Here is a 6,483-nt window from a genome sequence, read left to right as displayed (position 1 = left end):
TTATTATCGTTTAATTAATTGTTAACCTAAATATTTATATCGCAAAAGAGCTGCCATATATTGTCCCAGTGTAAAAGTAAGCCGTCGATTGTAAAAGTCAGCGCTTCTCGCAAAAGTCCATTAACAATAGTAACGTTAACTTGTGGTGTCTTTTATTTCGAGTTCACTAGGATATCGAGTCATCGAGAATGAATGGAAGTAACAGAGTCTACCGCATCTGTTTCCGGATTGCTTCGTCTACCTGATAGGGCTCTCAGCTGGTGTGACCGGTGTAACGAAGAATTTTGACTGGGGTTGAAATCTCAACCAGGGGGTCATATTTCAACGTTGAATATTGAGACCAACGGTGTTGAATTTAGACCCTAGACCGTAGAAAATTGAGCCACATCGTTGAATTTTGATAATTAAACCGGGTCAAAAAACAAATGTAATTTAAGTGATTTGACGTTCATAATTATGTATTATTCATTTGGATTAATATTTAACTATAGGTCCGTAGGAATCAGGTTAGGGAAGGTGGGGGCACAGAGTGGCTGTTTCTACTAATAAACTTGTGGGCCATCATCATATACTATACATAGGAGACAAAGCTAGTTTACGGTTGTGTCCCTTTATGAAGAAAAACTTCTGATGACCCCCCCCCTTTTCTTGTCTTTTTGTTTGTCGATGAATTTTTGTCCCCCCCCCCCACAATAAAAAAAAAACCCCTTAATTTTCTTTCTACGGAGCTGTTCACTCAATTTATTTTTATTCTTTAGATTGACGTGTACACTGAAATTTGTTCAATTCGGAATGGAAAATTTGCACCAAACATGTTGCACTCTAAAAAGGAAGATCTCGAATTTTCTAAAGGCCGATCGCAAAAATACACATTATTTTATTTCTTTTCTAAACTGTGCAAAGAACCTTTTAAATATGCAATCACCTTTGTCCTAGTTTCACTCGATCTATATAAAGTGAACGTTTCGCCACGGGCAATGGTAGTATTTTTATATACCGATGGCCATCTACAAAACTAAACAAAAAGAGAAAACAACATCAGATTATCAGATTCGTGCTCAGTGATGACTTTAAAAATCGAGAGTGACTTTAATTTTACACAACAACTTTAGCCCTGGTACATTAAAGGGGCCTGGACACAGATTTGAAGTTAATATTTTCTAAAATTTTCTGTATAATATCATGACATATGATGCTACAGCATTATACACCGAAATATAATGAAAAACTTATTTCATCTGGAAATTATTGAAACTACGAATTTCGGGACGCGTTTGATTGACACATCCTTGCACTTTTACAAAGTAAACTTTATCCTTAATACTTAAGGAAAGTAGAAATTTTGCTGTGTATTAATGAAAAATATTAAAACTTTAATCCAGAAAATTCAGAGTAGAAATGTGAGAAAGCAAAACCAACTCACCAGTATTGTCAGTCCGTGCTCAGTGATGTGTGCAGAGTTTAACAAATTGAACACACCGTAACGTAAGCGTAAACATTAACGAGAAAAGTAGAAATTTTGTTGTGTATTAATGAAAAATATTAAAACTATAATCCAGAAAATTCAGAGTAGAAATGTGAGAAAGCAAAACCAACTCACCAGTATTGTCAGTCCGTGTTCAGTGATGTGTGCAGAGTTTAACAAATTGAACACACCGTAACGTAAGCGTAAACAACAGGGGTGCGTTTAACAGTGTAGATGCTACGTAGCATCTATTTAAAGCTACGCTCTTGAACGGAGAGCGAGCCTAGCCGCTACGTAGGGAGAGCTAGCATAAATATTTGATGCTAAGTACCAAATCCAAGATGGTCTCCTTAGTTACAACTTTGCAGCACATATGATTTTAAGTAAATGGGGAATTATTTTGTACATCTTGGCATATTTAATGTATATTTACATATATATTTTCGCTTGAAATAAACTTTTTTTTGCTCCAAAAATAAGTTTATACTGATATATTCATATTCGAAATTTAAGACTTAGCGGCTAGGTTAGCTGTCCGCTCAATAGAGATAGATATCTACAACCTAGCTGCTAGGTTAGCCACTACGATCTTGAACGCAGCTATGATGCGCCGTTTTGGTATTTACTGCCAAAAAGTGATATCACTTATTCGAATAGGTGATATCACCTATTCGAATAGGTGATATCACTTATTCGAATAGGTGATATCACCTATTCGAATAAGTGATATCACCTATTCAGCTTCTGAATAGGTGATATCACCTATTCAGCTTAATAGGTGATATCACCTATTCGAATAGGTGATATCACCTATTCGGATAAGTGATATCACCTATTTGAATAAATGATATCACCTATTTGATTTGAACTGGTGATATCACCTATTCGAGTAGGTGATATCAGTAATTCGAATAGGTGATATAATCCATTCAAATAGGTGATATCACTTATTCCTTTTGAATAGGTGATATCACTTATTCGAATAGGTAATATCACCTATTCAAGTTAAATAGGTGATATCAGCAATTCAAATAGGTGGTATCACCTATTCGAATAGATCACTTAATCATTTTTAATAGGTGATATCACTTATTCGAATAGGTGATATCACCTATTCAAATTATTTATGAAATAACTGCTCCCAAGACTATAGCCTTTAATTCTCATTTACTTTCACTTTCGTTTTATAACTTGCCGTTCTTGGAGACAATGGATTACAGTTCGCATTTAGTTTTAAGCACCCCAGTAGAATTTGTAGTTTGTTTTGCTCACAAATCATATTTTTTACATTTATCTATCATGTATACTATAGGAAAAATCGTGAAAAACGCATAATAAGTATTAACTGTTCCATACGGAAAATGCCCCACTTTACATAATAAAGAGAGAAAGGTATGCCACTCTGTTGTACCCCAGCTTGGTATAATTTATAAAATTTATATAACTTTACAGGGGTCGAAAACATAAGGTATTTAAAATTTCTCAATTACAGGGGGAAACGGGGCAGAACGAATTTGCTTGGTTCAAATGGAAATCTAGATAGACATGAGGAAGGGAGCATTCATTATTTATTGTTGTAAGAAATGCAAATAGGTGATATGACCTATTCGAATTGGTGATATCACCTATTCAAATTGAATAGGTGATATCATCTATTCGAATAGGTCATATCATTTATTCGAATAGGTGATATCACCTATTCAGCACGAATAGGTGATATGACCTATTCGAATAGGTGGTATCACCTATTCATTTCCATAGGTGATATCACCTATTCGAATAAAGATATCACCTATTCGAATAAGTGATATCACCTATTCGAATAGGTGATATCACCTATCTAATTTGAATGAGTGATATCACTTATTCGAATCGGTGATATCACCTATTTGTATAGGTGATATCGCTTATTCGAATAGGTGATATCACTAAATGGCAATAAATACCAAAACGGCGCCTCATACGCAGCCCACTTTACGTTTTCACCGGGTGTGTTCAATTTGTTAAACTCTGCACACATCACTGAGCACGGACTGATATCATAATAGAACCTGAAACGGGGAGACGATAAAGGGGTCCTGTAGATCATTCTAGTAGTTCATCTTTAATAACTTTTTTCATAGATGACCATGAAATAATTAAGATATTCCGTGTACTGAACAACAGTTAACTTACAAGTAGGTTATTGATTTTCTGATTTCAGTTCGATATAATTATTATTTTAGAAAAAATTCATATTTTGAAACTGGTAAATATGTAAGTAGATACATGTACATATAAATCATGTATAACTTCCAGATCAATCACAGGGCAAAACCCTGTAGTTGCATGTGGTCAATATTCAAAAGGGTCAATTTTCAACGAGTTGATGTCATAAGTGCCAAGGAAAAAAATACTAAGCTGTTGAAAAATGACCCAGGGTATGTTTTTTTTTTTTTTTTTTTTTTTTTTTTTTTTTTTTTTTTTTACTTTTGATGTCAATTTTCATCGCTGAAATGCCACCCTCAGTTCAATATTCAACGTTGAAAATTGAACCCCGGGTCAGTTTTCAACCTGGATTAAAATTCTTCATTACACCGGTCGACAGGGGATGCTAACTCCTCCTTGACATCGGATCCCACCTCAGGAATTTCCAGGGGTCCGTGTTTTATGCCCTGTTCACAGATATGTATCGTTTATAGTTTTTTTTTTTTTTTTTTTTGGATCGATCACTGTTCGTTATCTTCACCTATTTTATTCCCTATGAGTTTAAGGTCAAAACGTCAAAGGTGAAGAAAATCAGAAATCCATATATTGCAGAAATTAGATTTAAGATAATTACTTTACTTCTGCTGCTTTTAGATGAAACTTAAGATGATGAATTTCTCTAAATGAAGAAAGATATTATTGATTTTTATTGATTTTAAGGCCGATAGAAAGGTCAAGGTCAATCTTTCTCATCTGCATTTTTTTTTGCCTTCCAGCCTCTTATATTGTTAATGGTAATCTAACAACCAAGCTTTATGATAAACGTGATGACTTTAACTTTTCAATCGTCAACTTCCCTTACTTATGCAGCAATATACCGTTATCAACTAAATATGGGGTGTATATCTCTTAGTTGATTCGATACGCAAGAGCATGCTCTACGTATGAACAATTTCTAAAAAGAGATAAGTTATTGACAAACAAGATGATGAAACAAGAATATCAATAGTCTCGTTTAAAGTCTTCATTTCGCAAGTTCTATGGTCGATACAATGACCTTGTCAGCAAATACAATCTATCATTAAGTCATGCTGACTGACGTTTTTTATACTAATTGTTAGGCCATTATTTACACACTGTATTGTCGACGGATTTTTTCCGTTATTTACCGATCATGACAAGGAGCACAATGCGGGTGTGATCGGTCGGCAGGGGATGCTCACTCCTCCATGGCACCTGATCCCACCTCTGTTATTGGAGGTCCGTGTTTGCTCTGCTCCCATTTTGTATTGTTTTAATGGACTTTGAGCTTGAATACTGTTCGTTATTTCCATATTTCATTGTCCTTAGGAATAAGGGGGGGGGGCATAAATTCCCAGAATTAGCTTGTTAAAACTACATTCTCTTTACCTAAACCACGGCCAAAATGAACGTCTCCCATTCTAGGAGAGAGCTAGATGCGGACCGTGGCTTGAGACGATGTACCTAGACCCAAATAACGGTAATGAATTGACCATGCATAATCTAATATTAACTTGTCAAATTTGTCTTTGCTAACTGAGAATAAACTTGAATCTACACTATATATGCTGTATACATTATCAATTTTTCTTGCTCTCTTGCAAAAGTTCATAGATATATTATATACAATGTAATCCGTTTGTAAACCGGAAGTCTCTGATGAGACTGTATCTGTACTGGTTTTTACTAAACATATAGTACTTGGAATTTAAACCATGGCAACAGCAATAAATGAAATAATGATAATAAAGGCAGAAAAAGTAGTTTTTGAAATAATTTTACAGAAATTTCTTTTTTTCATAACCGTGGGAACGCCGTTCATCAAATCATAAAAGTGATTAACATAATAATGTATCTTTGTGTAATCTACTTGTATACCCAGTTTTAATGAAATTGGACCAAAACTGTAGGAGGAGTAGCGTTTTGAAAGAATTTCCCAGAAAATTCTATTGTTAGTAACCATGGCAACCCCTTTCATTGAAATAAAAAAAAAAAGATATAGAAAATTATGTATCATAATGTAGTCTAAATGTATAGTAAGTTATACTGAAATTGGATAATTTTTCAAAACTGTAGGGGGAGTAGCATTTTGAAAAATTATTACAGACGGACAGATGGACGACAGACACCTTACTATCGCATAAGTTCTTCTGGTCTCTGACCAGTAGAGCTAGAAATTAGACTTCTGACAGGGTTGGCCGGTGGTAACAATTACCAGTGGTAAATACCGGTATTTCCCGTCCCAGAAAATACACTTGTAGTACAGATTTCCTACAAACTGGGAATTTTTGGGAAATACACAGATATTTTCTTTTAATAATTTTATTAATTTTCTTTTTTGGTAAATAAAATATAGACAATACTATAAACATAAAACACAAGATGAACATGATGAATATGTCTCAAACTTGAATTAATTCAACATGTTCATAGTGTCAATTACTATTTATCAGCACCCCATATCCTCCTTACCTCAAAGCATATTCTGTAACTGAACACAATTTTGAGTAAATTTCCTTGGCTGTCTGTTAAACCATAGACTTCAAAGTTAAAAGCAAAGTCTATGGTTAAACAAACGTGAAATATTTAAATGAAGAGTTTCAGTTTCATCTTATTTGTATTGTCGCCCGCGTGGCGCAATGGTTAGAGCGTTCGCTTCGATCTCCTATGCAGAGTTGTCGTTCGTTCCTCTGTGAATGTATGAGCCGATGGTAGAGAGTGCGTTCGCTTTAGAATCGCGGAGTGATCCTTACGTCGCGGGTTCGAATCCCACTGTGGGACGTGGAGACCGGTCCTTCGGATGAGACCGT

Source organism: Saccostrea echinata, unplaced genomic scaffold, assembly GCF_033153115.1.
Source record: "Saccostrea echinata isolate AGI-Se365-2 ecotype Australia unplaced genomic scaffold, CSIRO_AGI_Sech_v1 ptg000009l, whole genome shotgun sequence".
Classification (NCBI taxonomy): Eukaryota; Metazoa; Mollusca; class Bivalvia; order Ostreida; family Ostreidae; genus Saccostrea; species Saccostrea echinata.
The sequence above is the reverse complement of the archived record's forward strand: the minus strand, read 5'-3'. Positions refer to the sequence as shown.